Source organism: Glycine max, chromosome 3, assembly GCF_000004515.6.
Source record: "Glycine max cultivar Williams 82 chromosome 3, Glycine_max_v4.0, whole genome shotgun sequence".
Taxonomy (NCBI): domain Eukaryota; kingdom Viridiplantae; phylum Streptophyta; class Magnoliopsida; order Fabales; family Fabaceae; genus Glycine; species Glycine max.
The window spans coordinates 27,503,313-27,523,282 of record NC_016090.4 but is presented as its reverse complement, the minus strand read 5'-3'; positions in this window follow the sequence as shown (position 1 = coordinate 27,523,282).

The following is a 19,970-nucleotide window of genomic DNA, read 5'->3' as shown; positions in this document are numbered from 1 at the left end:
TCTTCTAGTGGATTGGCCTATTTTTAGATAAAGTGATATCTCAAGTTAAGGCTTCATGCCCAAAACAAATATCGAATTCCAAACTTTAGTTGAAGGACTCAAATGTCGAACCAATTAGTTAAGGCGAATGTTTTTTAGCTTTCAAATACAATGGAATTTAATTGTGTATATTAATTTAATAAAGTAAAATAAAATCTATAATCCATAAAGAGGTATGTATTTCATTACACACATTTTTGCCTCATTTTACTCCTTTTACCAAGCTTTTTAAATTTATATTTCATCTTAAACACTTATCTAGCCAAGTAACTAATATTTTCGTTGACTAAATTGTGAATTCGGTCTCTTAAATTTCTCAAATCCATGATTTTGGTCTCTTGGATTTTAATTGTAGCATTTAGTCCCCTAGGCTTATAAATTGGTGCTTTTGGTCCTCCTGATAGATTATTAATCAATAATTATGATTAATTTAGCTATTAAGTTAATTATAAATTAATCAAAATCATTAATTATTAAAAAATGAATAAAATATTATTAATCATAATTTTCCACAACACTGTGTTCTTCCTTTTGTCCTCAAACACCTCTTCTATCTCAATTGTTGCACGCGACTCTACCAACAGTAACATCATGCTAGAGTTAATAGTCTTTTATTAAAGCTCATTGATAGAGAGAATGATTTTAACATCGTTACGTTAACATCGATTTTTTTAAAAACCAATGTTAACAAAAACGTGGTAGCATATTCATAAACAATATGAGTTCGTTAACATCATTTTTTCAAAAGCTGATGTTAATGAACTCATGCTAACATCAATTTTTTCAAAAACAAATGTTAAAGAACTCATGTTAATAATGGTTTTAATAAAAACCGATGTTGACCCTAATTATAAATTAAACCCAAAAGTTGTCATTCTCATTCGATTCAATCTATCGCACACCCAAACCTTGTGTTCAAAGCCCTATGTTAGTGTCGAAAGGCCTTTTCCATCGCTACCGCTGCCATGCTCGTGAAAGTTGTGGTTGTTGTCGTCGTCGTTGGTCATGACTACAAGTGTTTGTGCTCGTGATTATCGTCTGGAGCTGTGGGTTCCCATTGTTGGTGTCGGTACAGAGCTTCCGTCGCCGCTAGTTTTAGGTTCCCTTCTTCTCTTCATTATTATTATAAGCTGAATGCTTTTCCCTTGTTCTCTTTTTTGTGTTTCGTGGGAGTAAGAGTGTTTGAGTTTAGCTGGATAAAATAAAACTAGTTCGAGTTAGGAATAAATTTGAACACCACAGTAATGATTTAAATTACCTTAAATCATTAGCAAAAACAAATGCATCTGTGTATGGATTCCTTGAACCACAGTCCATACAAAGATCTAGACAATCACAATTTGAATCTGAGGATTATATTAAGAAATGGATGCAAAATTCACAGAGAGATGTCTGTCTATTAGTCTAATTGAATGAGTAAACAAATCAATTTAAAATAATGTATGCACTATAATAATTTGATGCTCTTCAATGCAGTGCACATTGGCAATTGGTCTTTATATGTCCCAAGGACAATGTTGTCGTCTAGTTCTGTTCCTTGCACAATAAGCCCGACAACTACTACTTGAAAGAAATTATTTTGTATTTTGTATTACATTTTTTTTATCATTAGTATTTGACATCAATATTTTAATTGCACAATATGCATACATATTTCTCTTAACCAGTGCTTTGAAAGGATTCAACGATAGTCAAGGAAGTAAATCTAAGGCTACTGCTAAATGGATTCTAGTTAAATTAAGTAATTTAAACAATGCTTGATGTCTTAAAAATTACGTTTTATTACTATATACACTAATTTTCGGTTAACTTTGAATATCTTATTCAATTTAGTATAATAAGCAAAGAGAAAACACCGAGTGCGACTATTATGTGATGCATTGAATGTCAATGGTAGTCCTAAGAGGTTTCAAGAATAATTGGAAAATGATAATTGTTTATTTCAAAACTAATTTCTTGTGTTATACATGTTATTATTTACATTGATTAAGTTATGTTTTATTATATTATGCGGTATTTTGCTGATTCAAGACCATTGGAATCAGAGAGAATAAAGACAATTTGCATTCAGTGAGCAAGATGTTATCTCAGAGTTAAAAATGAAACACTACGTATTTAAGGAATTTTACAATTTTAGAGTTATGTTTAATTACATTCGGCTATATATGATTTTATGTATTGACATTATTATTTTCTTTAACTATTTCTTATAATTGATAGTAATTATTCAATAATAATATAAAAATTTGTACTGTGAAACTGTCTGGATTTGTTTGTTTTTTAATTTGTAGGTTTATATAATATTAAAAAAATAGACGAAATATTAAAAAAATTACAAATAACAACATTGATTTTCCTAAAAACCAACACAACAACATCGACTTTTAGGAAAATCAATGTTGCATGTTTTACATTTTTGTGGTTTATTGTTTATGATACGACATCGATTTTCTTAAAAACTGATGTTGCACTATTAGAAAAATGCAATTTAGCGACTAAAATTAGCGATTGGAAACTTTGTCTCTAATTGGAACCAAATTTATTGTTGGTGGCTGCCTTACGTCAGCAACCGTGTTAGCAACCAAAATGTAGCGACACTGAAAAGCTCAGTCGCTACTTCGGTCGCTATGTTATGCTGATGATAGCGACCGAATTAGATTCGGTTAGGACAAAATTATATTGAGGTTAGTGGTCAAATGGATTCTTTGTAAAAAAAAATTAAGAAACTAAATTTTTAATTTAATAGAAATCATAATAAATATATAATATAATCAAATACATTTAATACTTGAAAAGTATTGAAATTAATATATTAGTAATATTTTTAATTCACAAATCAATATTTCATTATTTTGTAAATCATAATAATTATATAATATTTTTAATTATACTTTGATCATTTTTAATAACATTAATAAACCAATATTTACATTATTAGATTAAGATAAATAAATTATGGTTATGATTAATCTTTTAATTTGTGTTTTATATAAAATAATTGTTTTTTATATAATTATTTAAAAATTATAATAAATAAATATCCTTTATATCATGAAAATATGTCATAATCAAATTTTGTAAAATTAAGTATTTTAAACATTGACCAGACTAGAAAGTTTGAGTTACCAGCATTTTCTTAATGAATAAGAACTTTAAACAAGTTTGATGAAGGACTAAAACCATGGTCCTTAAAGGATGAAATACACTCATTTATCACTATACTCAAATATTCATTTGAATGTTTGGTACAAAATATAGTATTAATATAAGTTTTATGTGAAAACAGTTTAAAATTTAAAGTTTATTCTTTTTAAATTTATTATATTTTTAGAGTGTTATATATTATCTTTTAAAATATAGTATAAAATAAAGCTTATATAACTATACATATTATAATTTATGTGAAAATAAAATTTAATCTTATGTACTATATTTTAAAGGATAATATATAAGATTATAAAAAATATAATAAATTAAAAAAAAATAAACTTTGAATTTTGAACTATTTTTACATAAAACTTATACTAATACTATATTTTGTACCAAATATTCAAATTGTGACATAGATGTAATGGTAAACAAGTGTGTCTTTCATTCAAAGGATCATGATTCTAGTTCTAACAAGTATTTTTTTAATTTTTTATTTTTTAAGAAAATATTGATCAACCTTCTAATCTAATTAATGCGTTTAAAATTGATCATCCGCATCGCCCGTGCAACTATAGATCGCGGGCTCGTGCTGGCAACCACGCCGAAGATCTGCGCTGTAGAACACCTCAGAAGCACCAAAAGGTCTTCTTTCTTTCTCTCTCTCTTTTCCCTCAAGCTCGGAATCTCACGGTACTAAGGTCTGAGTTCTTGCTTTTAACTTTTATTTTTTTTCTTTTCCTTTTGTAAGTTTACTGTGATGAATCCTGAACCTTTCTAGTTTCTGCTCTCATGCAATTTTTATTTTTTTTGAAGTTAAGGTTATCTCCGTATATGAGTGATCAGATATTGAAAGAAAGAAAGAGATGCTCTGTTGATTGAAGGATTTGTATGCAAAAAAAAGAAATGGTTTTATTTTAGGATAGATTTTGATTGATGCATGATTTCAGTTTCTTTTTTCTTTTTTAAATGATAATATCATGACTTTACTCCATAGCTAGGAAAAGAAAACCTTTCCACCAAGGCACTAACACCGCACTGATGACACCTTTATAAGGAACTATAATTTCTCTTTTGGGACAATATACTATGTACTAACATTTACTGAATAGTGGATCTGATTGTTATCCACCTTTACTATTAGTCAGCATAAAAAAAACCTTTAAAAAATAATAATGTTATCTTAAAATCCTACTTTTTTTAAAAAAATATTTTTTAAAGTTTAATTAATTAAATACAATTAAATTTTTAAATGTGATTTTTCAAAAGAAAAATTTGAGAGAGAATTGTTACGGATATGTTGGAAAACATGAAAGTCAAATGAATGGAAAGAGAGAAAGGAAAATAACCAATCTTTCTTTCTCTAGCAGTTTCTAGTATCATTTACAATAATGGGAAAATAAAATTTAAAACTTTATATCTCATTTTTTTAATTAAACCTACAAAATCATATCATTTTCTACTTTCTCTTACTTTTTTTCTCCTGTTTTTACTAACCTAAATATACCATGAATTAGTCAAATAAATTAATGACCCAACGTGACATGTAGCCTATAACAAAAAGAAGAAAGATAAAATAAAAGTTGAAAGAAAGGACTCTTAATTAGTCAAACGAATTTTCTTTAAAAAAAAGTTAGTCAAACAAATTAATTAGCTAACATGACATGTAGCCTATAGTATTAAAGTGAATAGCCCACAGCTCCGCAATATATAGCTAGAGACAAAGAGAAAGTAAGGTAGAATTAAGATTTACTATTCTTATGATTTTATTTTTTTTTATCAATGTTGGTTGTTTATATAATTGGTGGCTTCATTGATGTAATAGTATGTGTGTTTGTATGAACACTCCATTAAATACTACCAAATCATTTCATTTCATGATTATATTTTCTTACTTCTTAACATTTCTTAATGGAGATTTGTTGTTGGTAGTTTGTATCAATGGAGATTTTTGAGAACCGAAGGTGGATGTATCAGAGGTTAGATGCTAATAAACGTCGGACAAATGAGTTTAGAGAAGGAGTGTTTGAGTTTGTACAGTTAGTTACTAGTCAGAACATGTTTCAAATGCAAGGTGAACAAACAAGGCGTCCCTGCAAGAAATGCAAATGTAAAGTTTTCAAGTTTGTGGATGATGTGATGAGGGATCTTTATGAGGAAGGGTTCATACCAAATTATTATTGGTGGATAAACCACAGTGAAGAGTTATCACAATTTCCTCCCGTAGTGTTGCAAGGTTCATACTACGAAAGTGGTGAGCATAGGGAAGAATTGAATCCTTATGAGCAAATGATCATAGATCATGCTCGACCATCAATTGGCCAATACATAGAACAAGAGGGTGTAATTGAGACATAATGAATGGAGCAAAATCCTAATCCTAAAGCTCAAAAGTTCTTTGATATGCTTGTAATTGCACAAGCACTATTGTGGGAAGGATGCGAGTATCATTCAGAATTGTCAGCTTCTTTAGTCTATCTTAGCTTGAAATCTAATTATAATATGTCAAAAAGGTGTTTTAATCATATGGTTCAACTTATGGGCGACACCATGTCAAAAAAAAAATACCATGGTTAGTAATTTTTATCAAGCTAAGAGGTTAATGCAAAAATTGGGTCTCGGTTATTTGAAAATTGATTGTTGCCCAAATGGATGCATGTTGTATTACAAAGAAAATTTAGATAAGAGCATAACTAATTGCTCTTTTATGTAAAAGTGATCAGTACTTGACAGTTAATAGGAGAGGGATTGAAAAAAAGTTTCATGTTAAAAAAATGTGGTACTTTCCACTCATTCCAAGACTAAAAAGATTGTACTCTTCAATGGCCACTACATCTCACATGAGATGGCATAGTGAGAATCAGAGGGACCCGAATGTCATGTGTCATCCATCTGATGATGAAGCATGGAAGAATTTTGATAGAATGCATCCAGAATTTAGTCATGACCCTAGGAATGTCATATATGGGTTTAGTCCTTTTGGTCAATTTGAGAAGACTTACTCTTGTTGGCCGATTATCTTAACTCCATATAATCTTCCTCTTGGAATGTGCATGAAGAGAGAATTTATGTTTTAACTGTCTTAATTCCAGGTCCATCAGATCCAAGGCACAAGATTGATGTGTACTTGCAACCACTCATAGATGACGTGTGCGCCTTGTGGAATGATGGCATAATAACAACTTTTGATGTGTCATAGAGGAAGAATTTTTTGATGAAGGCTGCTTTGATGTTGACAATCAATGACTTCCTGGCTTATGGGATGCTGTCAGGTTGAACAGCTACTGGCAGACTTGGTTGTCCCATATGCATGGAACAATCAAAGGCATTCACAACTTTAAATTTTCACAAGGTTTGCTATTTTGATTGTCATCACCAATTTCTTCGGCTTAATCATGCATATAGGAGGAATAAAAAATCATTCAAGAAGGGTTAGGTTGAGACCTCACCCCTTCCTCCACGTTTGTCTAGTCTTGACGTTTGGAATAAAGTTGCACATTTACTGCTCTGCCTTGAGTCGCAAGAAGAAAAAGATTTTTCTGGTTATGGTGTTGAACATAATTGGAAGAAACAAAGTATATTTTGGTTGTTATCATATTGGAAAACACAGCTTCTGTGTCATAACATTGATGTCAAGCACACAGAGAGAAATGTGTTTATGAATGTCTTTAACATTGTGATGGACATCAATGACAAAAGTAAGGATACACACAATGCTTAAATAGATTTAGCAGAAATATGTCGGAAGGAGCTTGAGTTGGTAGATGTTGGTCGTGGCAAGTTCTTTAAACCAAAGGCAGCTTATGCAGTGACCAAATCCCAAAGACTTATTGTTCTTAGATGAGTCAAAGAACTAAAGTTACCAGATGACTATGCCTCCAATTTAAGTTGGTGTGTGAATCTTAACAAGGGAAAAATTCATGGAATGAAAAGTCATGATTGTAATGTTTTCATGCAATGGTTGCTTCCAATTGCATTTGACTCATTACGAAGACCTATTTGGAAGCCACTTGTTGAACTTAGCCAATTTTTTAGAGAACTAACTTCGACAACATTAAATGTTGAACATCTAAGAGTTATGGAAAATAACATACATGTGTTGTTATGTAAGTTAGAACAAATATTCCCACCCAGCTTCTTTGATTCAATGTTGCATCTTCCAGTTCACTTACCTTATGAGGCAAGACTTGGTGGTCCAGTCCAATATCGTTGGATGTATCCTTTCGAGAGGTATAAAATGAGTAATCATTTATACACCATTGTATTATATAGTAATTTTTAAAAAAATACTTATTCAAATTAATTTAGGTTTTTACACTCCCTCAAAAATAAAGTCAAGAATAAGACTAGAGTTGAGAGATCGATTTGTGAAGCGTACTTAGTGGAGGAGACATCTACCTTTGCCTCGTTTTACTATCCTGATCAAATTGCAACTAAAAGGGCTAGGATGCCTCAGAATATTGATGCGGATGAAGGTTCTTCATCTTCTCCTCCTATATCAATTTTCAATTACCCAAGAAGAGCGAGTGGTAAATCCAAAACATATTTTTTGGACCAAGTTGATCTTCATGTTGCTCACTTGTATGTTTTTCAAAATTGTCCAGAGGTTGAGCCATATTTAGGGTAAGATGATTTTAATACTTTTATAACTCTAATTAATAATTTAATGATGTTATCTTGTGTACTTTGAGTAATTTGTTTTCTCCTTTCAAGTATTTATGGGAATTTTTTGATGGAGCTAAGTCTCATTGCTTTAGATGCTCAACTTAACCAAAACATTTCATCCAACTTTCCTACATGTTTCAAGAAATATGTAGGTTAACACCTTATATATTATTCAAATAATATTTCTTCCATAATGATATTGTGTTATATACGACGTTAATTGTTAAATTTTTTAGGTTCTAAATCCAGAAAATAATATTCAAGATTCAATATTGGTTAATTTGGCATAGGGACCTAAGAGAAAAGTTGAATCATGTCCTATCTACATTATAAATGGATACAAATTTCAAACAATTAGCTAAAATGAAGGCATGAATTCTTCTAATTATGGTGTCACATATGAGGAACTGATGGTCAACTAGAATCTGATTTTTATGGAATGTTGTATGATATTATTCAATTGGAGTATAGTGGCACCCCATTGATGAAGTTAGTTCTATTCAATTGTGATTGGTTTGATAATACTCCTTATATAGGGACATGACTACATGAGTAGATAAAAAGTATGATATTGTTGAAGTAAGATAATAAAAAAGATATACTAAAGCATACAATTCATATTTGCACAACAAGCAGAACAAGTTTATTACACAACATAATCGTAATGAAGATAAAAGCTCGTAGCAGAATCACTGACAATATAGTAAGTGAAACTGAGCAAGAGGCTCCATACCAAGATGATGAGCTTGTAGGGCTTCAAGAAGTATTGGAAGTTGACCTTGATGTCATTAATGAATCTTTTGCGGATGTTGATGGAGGTGGAGAAGAGATAGATGCAGATTTACTTAAACAACTAGACATGGTTGAACCAGACGAGGATGAATGCATATTAAGTGAGAATGACATTGAGAGTGATTTTGATAATACAAATACTTCTTAGGTAATTCATACATTAAAGTTTATTGCATGCCTTATGTTCATTGTGTGTGTGTGTATTTTTACATTTGTATGACTATGGTTTGCAATAATTATTACTTTTACTCTTGTAGTGAATATGAAAGAGAAGACAAGTGACCTATTTTGGTGTAAAAAACGTGTTTATGTGAGTTTTCATTAACAAGTTGGATTTATTAATTTGTTTACTAAAGTGCATTGCTTATAGTACTCTACTTTTTATTTATTTGTTCTTAAATATATTGCATGCCTTATCTATGCTTAGGTTTGCTCCAGACCTGACATTGCATTTGCGCTTGGAGTTTTGGAAAGATATCAGAGTAATCTAGGTATGATAAGTGTTATGCATACATTATTTATGTATTAAAGTCACATAGCAATTATCTCATTTTCTTCTCTTTTATTGCTACTTTAGTGTTAAAACAACTGAAACTTAGCCTCTTCTGAGTTTTTATACATAAGATGCTAAAGTTAATGATTTTATAGTATTTTTGGTTGTATTTTTGTAGAGAGGTAGCAGAGGCATGTAAAAGGATTGGAGAACTTAAGTGTCGCACTCAGTGTGACATCCTCTCTTAGCGAGTTAGAAAAGCTTAGCCCAAGCAAGCCTGCTTAGCACAAGAAGCCACATTGGAAGACAACTATCATGAGCAAGCACGCTAAACGTGCATCCTATGGCTTAATGCATGGTCACTTAATCCAACTGGACATGCACGCTAAGCACGAGCATTGCACTAAGTGTACAAGGGAGTTCTGATTGGCCAACCAAGTGGTGTAGATATTTAAAGAAAATGAAGATTCAAAACTTCCTTAACAACAAAGAAAACAATAGAAAGCAAGGAAACACAAGAAGTAGAGGAAAACAAGAATCCATTGTTGAAGGAAATATGTTTCGAGAGCTCTGGCCAATCCATTTCACTCCATTGCTCTTCCATTTTCTTCCATTTCATTCCATCTTTTATACTTGTAAGTTTCTCATGACAATCAGAAACTATAACCACCCGTTGTTGGGAGCTTTGTAAACCAAACTCTCTTTGATGTAATGATTCTAAACTATTTATTAATATGATGTTGATATTGTTGCTCTTTCATGTGCTCATTCACATGTTTGTGGTCTGATCGTCCATTTTCATGAACTATTTTAGGATTTAGACATTGGGAAATGTTTATATGCTAAGAACTTGGGAAGAACATCTAGGTGATCCATGTCTAGGGATAAAAGTGGTATTGTCTAACCTATTTATGCATCTTTGTTCATAATGCAAATTATTTAATATAACTCTTAAGGGGTTAGGAGCAATATTAGGTAATTTAGGCTCTCTCACTTGAGGGATCATGGTTAGAGTATGTTAAAAGATGCGAGTAATAATCACATTCATGTTAAAAAGAGAAAAATTAATTACAATTGCATCAAGGGTAGTTCTAGTAAGTGGAGCCCCCAACATGTTCCATAACTCATCACCAACACCATTTCACAACTCCAAGCATTTGTTTTCTGAACCATTCATATTCCTTGCTTGTAGTTAATTAACATTAGTTTATATTTGTACCTAATCAATGAACAAGATTTGATTGAGTCAAAAATTGCTTAAACATTAGATATATATAACTCTGAGTACAAGCAAAGTCCATATGGACTCAATCCTCGGTCTTACCATTTTATTACTACGTGTACAAATTGATACACTTGTCAAGGAGTCAACAAGGTGTTGACCACTGGAAATCTACAAAAAAAGGTAATGAGATGTCTTCAAGGAACAAATGACTACATGCTCATGTACAAATGAACTTATGATTTGGAGGTGATTGACTACTCAGATTCAGACTTTGTTGGTTGCATTGATACTAGGAAATCTACTTCTGGCCATGTTTTTATTCTAGCTAGTGGAGTTGTATCTTAGAGAAGTGCAAATCAATCCTTGATTGCTATTTCCATTATGGAGGCTTAGTTTGTTTCTTGTTTTGAGGCTACCTCACACGGTGTATGGTTGAAGAGTTTTATATCCGAGCTTTGTAGACTCTATTTTTAGGTCGTTGAAGTTGTACTGTGACAACTCTATTATGTTATTTATGGATAAGAACAATAAGAGTGGAAGTTGAAGTAAACATATCGACATTAAATATTTAGTCATAAGAGAATGAATTAAAGAAATTATGTAATATCCCAATTTTCCATGTGTGTGAGGTAGACAATATGATTGCTTTGTTGTGTGATTGTGTTGTGTTTTTAGACTATTGAAATGATAGAAAATGAGATGTTACCATAGGATACCTTGATAGGGTTAAACTCTTAAGTTTTTAACCTAAAGTCTAGAAAGAATAAGGATAGTTCAGAGAAAATTCTATGGTCAAATAATGATCAACTCATTAATGGCCTAGATGTTAGTAATTTGATTTTGGTCTAGAAATAGAAATTAGAAGTTTGAAAGAACAAAATTAGTAATTGATGTAAGTAAGGATATAAATTAAGTGGAGACAATTAAGGTTGATTAATGTTAATCTAGATTTCATAGAATTAAAAAAGGGGTAATTAAGTAATAAGATTTTAAAGTGGAAGGCATTTTTGTAAATGACTATACAATTAGTTTAAAAATAGAATTTTAGTTTAATTAGTTGGTGACTAATTATAGTGTCTAGTTATATGATCTAAAATAATTAAAATAAGTTAGAGTTGTGACACCCTGAAAAATTACAATTCAGACTAATAGAGAAAACTTCGTGTATTGTCATTTGTGCATGTAAGAATTTAATTTCAGTAGTTATATGTTTTTAATCATAGAATTTTGTGCTATGTGCATGCATGTTCGCCCGCGCGTGTGTGTGATTGGTTTAGTAAAGCTTGGCAAAGAAATAGAAATTGTTTGAGCTACATTTCCATCTGTCCAAGAATTGCATTGTGCATTGAGTCACAGTGTAATTTATCTTTGTGTGAGTGGAATCTGTACAAGGTTCACTCTGAGTACATATTAACGTTTAAATTACAATAGGATTTATGTTAGTAAACTATAACCAAATCCCAATTGTAGTACTGAACCGAAGCTTAGGTCATCTCCCAAAGGAATAGTGCAACAATGAATATTCAAATTAAAATCTTTTGGATAAAGATATTTTTGTGTATTTATATTTTAAAAAACCTAAAACTAAAACTAATCAAAACAAAAAATAAAAGATATATTTTTATAGAGAGATTAATGTGCTAAAAGTTTAATAATAGAAATTAAAAGAAAAGGTAAGAAGTTACTTATTTACGCGATAACAATTGTAGACAAAAACAATAACGCTGAGATGCTAAGATTATACTCAAAATCTCCTTATTTGTGACAATTCCTCACACTTATAAGTCCTTATATCGTTCATTCTCAATTCACTAATGTATTCTATCCCCAACCTCTTAGGTGATAGACCCTAAATCACTTGCCTTGATTCTCAATCCCTTGACAAACCAACACAAGCAATCGACATTATCGTTTGGGAATTAGAGAGGCTTAACCAATATTATTGTATTCTTAAAGATAACCCAATTAGGTATCCGATTCGATTTGGGTTTCAACAAGACTTGTCAAAATGCATGTCAATTCTTGGAATCATGTATGAGGTGTGCAGGCTCACAAAGCATTAAGTATAGAAGGTGAATAATGAACTCAAACAATATATTAAAGTGAGAAAATTGCATCAAATAGGGTTCAATCCTTCCCTCTCCTAGCTAAGAAAGAAACTAGTCACTCATGAAATACAAGAAGAGAGAAGAGAAAATGGTTTTTTAGTGAAGGGTGGTGTGTAGAGGTGTCTTTTTTGCTGCGGCCTATGCCTCTCTATTTATAGAATCATAGACATGTTTAAAAGAGACAAATAATCTCCTTAATTTACAAAATAATATAATCATACAAGGAAATTATCTCTTTAGCTGATATAATTTGTTTTAATTGTTGCAATTATCTTCCAAGTGATTTTATTGATTTATCCTTAAGCTATATCTCCATAATGAGCTCTATTTTGAGTTAATTTAGTTTCTGGACGCACTGTTTGGCGTGCTCCTCGCTTAAGTGAGATATCTTTTGTAAAATTTCATCTTCTCCTCTCTTTGAACTGGCTTGAGCGGCCTATACCTTGCTTGAGTGAGGCTACCTTGTAAAGTTATCCTATTTTTCTATAAAAAAATCACAAAATCATATCAAAAACTTCTAAAATCTTAATTCTTATATAAAATATATTAAAAAATTAAAACATAATGAATTTGATTCAAAACAAGGCCTAAAGTATATTAAAGTATCAAATAAATGTCTCAAATTGCATATAAAAATACAATAAGTTCGATGTTTATCAACATTCCAAACTTAGAGTCTTACTTGTCCTCAAGCAAGATTGAACTAAAAACAAACTAACCAGTAAAATTTTTAAATAAAACTAGACTAAAAATAAGAACAAGGAATCACAATGATAAGTTGCAAACACACTTCTCTTGCTTTGCCCCCTTTTTATTCAATGATATATTTGATTATATGCTTCAATCGTCTAAGTATAGTGCCCACATTCAATTTTTTAGCTCAACCAAATAAATTGTTTGCAAAGTTCAAAACATGCAGCAAGAGTGGCATTACAAATCTAATCACTTAGCAACTTGTCCTCTCATAAAGTGTTTCTCTCTTAAGCTTGTGATTTAGATTGGGTAAGTGTTTCACTTTATTCACATCTTAGAACACCACAATTCAATGTTGAATTTCATCTCAAGCTAATCAATACATCAAAGGCATGCAAAGATCACTAAGGACTTTATTGGCTTGTAATGGGGCTTGGCTAAGAATGAGTATTTGTTTTTCTAGATATTTCAAAGTAACTTAGAGGAAGCAAAGCATTAGTCTATTCAATCCTTGGTAACCTAGATTTTCAATTTCATACATACTTTGCTTTGTTTTCAATTTTTGACTTTTTCTTTACTTTGTTTCTCTCTTGTTTTTCTTTATTTTTTTGTTTTCATATTTTTTTCAATGCTTTACAAGACAGAATGAGGATAATAATTTTAACCTTTGTTCACGTGATAGCTTGTTGGTACCTTTATTTTGTTCCCTTTGAGTAGTGCATTGCCACTCCAAACTTAAAACTTTTCCCAATTCCTAGACCTATGTTCTCCTATCCTTTAAGTTAAGGGTAGTAACAAATATATAAACATATAAATTTCAAGGTTAGGGAATTAAAAGCTCAAAGTAAGGTGCAAAGGAATGTAGGATAGGCTTTTTGGCCCTTGGCTAAACTTGAAAACATGGCCTTAATCATTTCAATGCATACAATTGCAATCAATCTACAAGAGATTCAATCAAAGTCTACTGTGAATGACATAAGAGTGTCTCTCAATATATATTTGTATCATTATAAGGAGCACTCACTTATTGATGTAAGCTCCATTGGAGCTTGTAGGCCTAGGATCTTCTTCATCAATGGATTCCTTTGCTTCTTGGAAGATGAATGGCAGCGGAATGGAGAAGGAAGAGAGAGAGGAGATGCCACTTCAAGTAGAAGATGAGTCTAGAAGAAGCTCACCACCATATGAGGCCTTGGATAAGAGTTTGAAGGAAGAAGGAGATGAATGAAGGGAGAGGGAGAGAAGAGCACGAAATTTTATGCTCTAAGAAAGCTTTGAAATCTGAAGTTTAATTTTCAAATGATCAAAGTTTAAAAAAAAATGCACACACATGACCCCTATTTATAGCCTAAGTGTCACACAAAATTGGAGGAAATTTGAATTTCAATTCAAATTTCACTGGAATTTGAAATTGAATTTGTGGAGCCAAACTTTGGAGCCAAAATTTCACTAATTATGATTAGTGAATATTAGTTATGGTTCAGCCCACTAATCCAAGATCAATTCCAAGATTATCCACTAAGTGTGCTTAGGTGTCATGAGGCATGTAAAGCATGAAGGACATGCACAAAGTGTGACTATATGATGTGGCAATGGGGTGTAGTAAGCAAATGCTCACCTCCCCCTCTAAAATTTAATTGGATTGGGCTTCTACCAATTCAATTAAATTTATTTCCAACCACACACATCAAATATTCACTTAGTGCATGTGAAATTACAAAACTACCCCAATACAAAAACTAGTCTAGGTGCCCTAAAATACAAGGGCTGAAAAATCCTATATTTCTAGGGTACCCTACCTACATTATGTAGCCATAAATACAAGGACCACATATAATTACATCATAGTCTAATATGTACAAAGATAATTAGACCCAACCTTGGCCCATGGGCTCAGAAATCTACCCTGAGGTTCATGAGAACCCTAGGGCCTTCTTCAGCAGCTCTAACCCAATCCTCTTAGAGCCTCTTGCTCATGGCTCTAGTGATTGGTCCCTTCCTAGGAAGGATTGCATCATCCCCTTCCCCTGGAAGAGGATTTGACCTCAAATCTGTTAGTTTCTCCTCCTCAATATCAGCTCCACCTGCAAAAGGAATTAAATCAGAAATGTTAAAAGTGGTGCTGACTCCATACTCTTCTGGGAGGTCCAACCTATAGGCATTGTTATTGATCCTCTCCAAAACCTGAAAAGGTCCATCCCCTCTAGGGCTAAGCTTGGATTTCCTTTTAGTAGGGAATCTATCCTTCCTAAGATGGAGCCAAACCCAGTCACCCTCATTAAGAACTAGCTCTTTTCTCCCTCTATTACCTTTAGTTGAATACACCTTTGTTTGGTTCTCTATTTGGTTCTTAACCCTCTCATGCAACTTCTTTACAAACTCTGACCTAGATTCCCCTTCTTTATGTATAAAAGAAGTGTCCCGTGGGAAGGTAATGAGGTCTAACGGTGTTAGGGGATTGAACCCATAGACAACCTCAAACGGGGACTACTTGGTGGTTCTATGAACTCCCCTATTGTAGGCAAATTCTACATGAGGAAGATACTCATCCCAAGACTTATGGTTGCCTTTCAGAAGAGCCCTTAAAAAGGTGGATAAAGACCTATTCACTACCTCTGTTTGACCATCAGTTTGTGGATGACAAGTGGTAGAGAAAAGAAGTTTAGTTCCTAGCTTAGCCCATAAGGTTTTCCAGAAGTGGCTAAGGAACTTAGCATCTCTATCTGACACAATGGTCCTAGGCAAACCATGGAGTCTCACAACTTCCCTGAAAAAGAGTTTTGAGATGTGGGAAGCATCATCCACCTTGTGGCATGGTATAAAGTGTGCCATCTCGCTAAACCTATCCACCACCACAAAGATAGAGTCTACACCCCTTTGGGTTCTAGGAAGCCCAAGGACAAAGTCCATACTAATGTCTACCCAAGGTGCATAGGGGATGGGTAAGGTGTGTATAGCCCATGAGGCATCACCCTAGACTTGGCTTGTAAACAAGCCACACACCTAGTGCAATGCTTATGGATATCTTTCTTCATATGGAGCCAATAAAACTTTTCTTTGAGTAAGACAAGGGTCTTGTTTATCCCAAAGTGGCCCATGAGCCCACCCTCATGGCTCTCTTTCACAAGTAATTTCCTAATGGATCCTTGGGGTATGCAAAGCTTTCCCTCTTTGAACAATACCCCTCAGCCAAATAGAATCCATCTTGGGCCTTTTTCCCACAACTCCCATAAATGGGAGAGAAATGTTCATCTAAAGCATACAAGTCCCTAATATTATCAAATCCTAAAATTTGAGCTCCTAGGGAGCAAAACAATGTGTGTCTCCTAGAGAGGGCATCAGCTACCACATTTGTTTTTCCCTTTTTGTATTTGATAACATATGGAAATTGCTTTAGGTACTCTACCCATTTTGCATGCCTCTTGTTTAACTTGCTTTGCCCTCTAATGTACTTAAGTGATTAATGATCATTATGAATGATAAATTCCTTGGAAACAAGGTAATGTTCCCAAGTTTGGAGGGCTCTTATTAAGGCATAAAGCTCTTTATCATAGGTGGGGTAGTTGAGGGTGGCACTATGAAGTTTTTCACTAAAATAAGCAATAGGGTGCCCACCTTGTAACAATACAGCTCCAACTCCCACTCCAGAGGCATCACATTCTAGCTCAAAAGTTTTAGAAAAGTCAGGAAGAGCTGGAACAGGTGCCTTAATAAGCTTTTCTTTGAGCAAAGTAAAGGCTTGCTCTTGTTTTTCACCCCAGGTAAAGGTCACATTCTTCTTCACCAGCTCATTGAGAGGTGATGCAATTGTAGAGAAATTAGGAACGAACCTTCTATAGAACCTTGCTAACCCATGGAAGCTCCTAATATCTCCCACATTTTTTGGGGTGGGCCATTCTTGGATGGCCTTGATTTTCTCAGGGTCCACTTGGACCCCATTTCTACCAACTACAAACCCTAAGAAAACTATATTATCTACACAAAAAGTACACTTCTCTATATTTGCATAGAGGGTGTTTTTCCTAAGGACTGAAAGAACTTGCCTGAGATGTCCTAAGTGATCATCTAGGCTTCTACTGTACACTAAAATATCATCAAAATAAACAACTATAAATCTACCTATGAAATCCCTTAAGACATTATGCATAAGCCTCATAAAGGTGCTTGGTGCATTAGTGAGCCCGAAAGGCATCACTAGCCATTCATACAAACCAAACTTGGTCTTGAAAGCGGTTTTCCACTCATCACCCTTTTTCATCCTGATTTGGTGATAACCACTTTTAAGATCAATTTTTTAAAAGATATTGGCACCATGCAACTCATCAAGCAAATCATCAAGTCTAGGAATGGGGTGCCTATACCTTACAGTGATGTTGTTGATGGCCCTACAATCTGTACACATTCTCCACGTACCATCCTTTTTGGGCACCAACAACACTGGCACAACACATGGGCTTAGGCTCTCTTGGACCCAGCCCTTCTCCAACAATTCTTTAACCTGAGACTCTATCTCCTTAGTCTCCTGAGGGTTAGTCCTATAGGCTGGCCTATTAGGAAGGCTTGCTCCTGGGACTAAATCTATTTGGTGTTCTATTCCCCTTAAAGGAGGTAGCCCAGGGGGTATCTCTTTGGGAAATATATCACCAAATTCATGTAAGAGTTCTTGGACCTTTGGGGATAAGGTCTCAAATGTAGGAATTGTGGAAGTGCTAAGGGATGTTTCTCTTGATAGGAGAAGGTAGAAAGATTGTTTAAGAAGGAGTGCTCTTTTAATATCACCTTTTATTGCAAAATAATTTTCCTTTTTAACAATCTTCTTGGAGGAATCTTTTCCATCGTTTTCCTTCCCCTTGGCCTTTGAAGACAAGGCCTTACTATGCTTCTTTTTCTTTTGTTTTTCTAGTTTTTCTTCCTCATCCCTCTTATCTTTCATAGTTAGTTGATCTTTGTCCACCTGTGAAGGTGTTTGAGGATGCAACACAAATTTAGTGCCAAGATGGGTGAGGGTAATCTCATTAGTTAGGCCATTGTAAATGATCTTCCTATCAAATTGTCACGGCCTTCCTAAAAGAATATGTCCTGCCTCCATGGGAACTATATCACAATTAACTTCATCCTTATATGTCCCAATGGAGAAAGGTACCTTCACTTGTTGGTTAACTATCATTTCACCTTGCTCATTGAGCCATTGAAGTTTATAAGGTTTTGGATGGGGAATGATAGTGAAGTTCAACTTGGAAACTAATCTTGTGCTACAACAATTGCAACAAGATCCACTATCCACAATGAGAGAACAAGTTTTATCTAAAATTTTGCATCTTGTATGAAAGATGTTCTCTCTTTGGGATTGAGATAGATCACAAGATTGACCTCCAAGGAGCCTTCTAACCATTAAAAGGTCACCTTCTTCATGGGGGTAGACTTCCTCACTAGACTCTTCACCCCTTACTTCATCTTCACTTCCACTAGAGGACGGGCAAGAAGTAGTCTCCTCTTGACTACTATAAATGTCTTGACCCCTCATGATCATGGTTTTCTTTGTGGGGCATTGAGAGGCAATGTGACCTCTCCCAAGACATTTGAAGCATTTAATGTTGCTAGTCCTTTCTTGGGAACTAGTCTTAGGGGTGTATTTCTCTATGGTCTTACCCTTATCTTCCTTGGGTTTTGAAGGTGCAGCCCCCAAAATTACATGGGCTCGGTCCTTCCTTGGATAAGAGTCAGAGCCATAAGATTTTGAAGAAAGCTTTCTTTTAAGTTGTTGCTCCACTCTTATACAAAGTTGGACTAGCTCATCTAGGTCCCTATATGGAAGGAGTTCAACCTTGTCCCTCACTTCTATATTAAGCCCACTAAGGAACCTAGCTATGCTTGTTATTTCCTCCTCCCTAAGTCCAGCTCTTAAAAGGAGTAGTTCCATTTGTTGTCTATATTCTTCAACACTCATACTCCCTTGTCTAAGCCTTTGGAGCTTGTCCATAAGCTCTCATTCATAGTAGGAGGGAATGTGCCTCTTCCTAAGGGCACTCTTAAGATCATTCCAATACTTTACTAGAGGATCCCTATGAATCCTTCGTTCCTTAATAAGGGAAGTCCACCAATAGAGGGCATACCCTTGAAAGCTAAGGGTAGCCAATGGAACTTTTCTCTCTTTGCTAATGTGATGGCAAGCAAAAGTTGTTCAACCTTTATTTCCCAATCTAAGTAGGCCTCAACATTATCTTTTCCATGGAAATGTGGGAGGCTAATGTTAACCTCTTGTGGCCTTCTATCCTTTTATTTTCTTTGGGAGTGATGTTTAGTATGTGAACTATGGCGCCCTCTATAATAGTTGCTAAGTTCTTCACTTAAACTCTTGCAAGAGTCATGACTACTATAGGAGGCATGTTTTTCTCTTTTAATTTCTTTCATTATTTTTCTTCTTTCTTCCTCTCTTATTTTCTCTCTTTCATCTTGACTTATTTCTTCCACTCTTTTTTTTACCTTTTTCTTTTCTCTCTTGTTTTTCTTTCCACAACTTAAGGGATCTCAACTCATCTAATATCTTATACAAGGGGTCCTTAGGAGTAGAACCCTCACCATTAACACTAGATGAAGAATGAAGACTCATGTTGGTTCCTAAGTTATGGTTCTTTCTTGTTGGGGGTTTGAAAAACAAAAGGTAAAAGAAACTATGGTTGAAATTAGCCAAAATAAACACTAAAAGAGGTGTGAAAGATAAGGTAAAAACTAATTGGTAAAAGGCAAGCTATCTAAGCGGTTTGACAATGGAGGACAAAGGAAATAAGCTATGAAAGTAAGCAAGAAA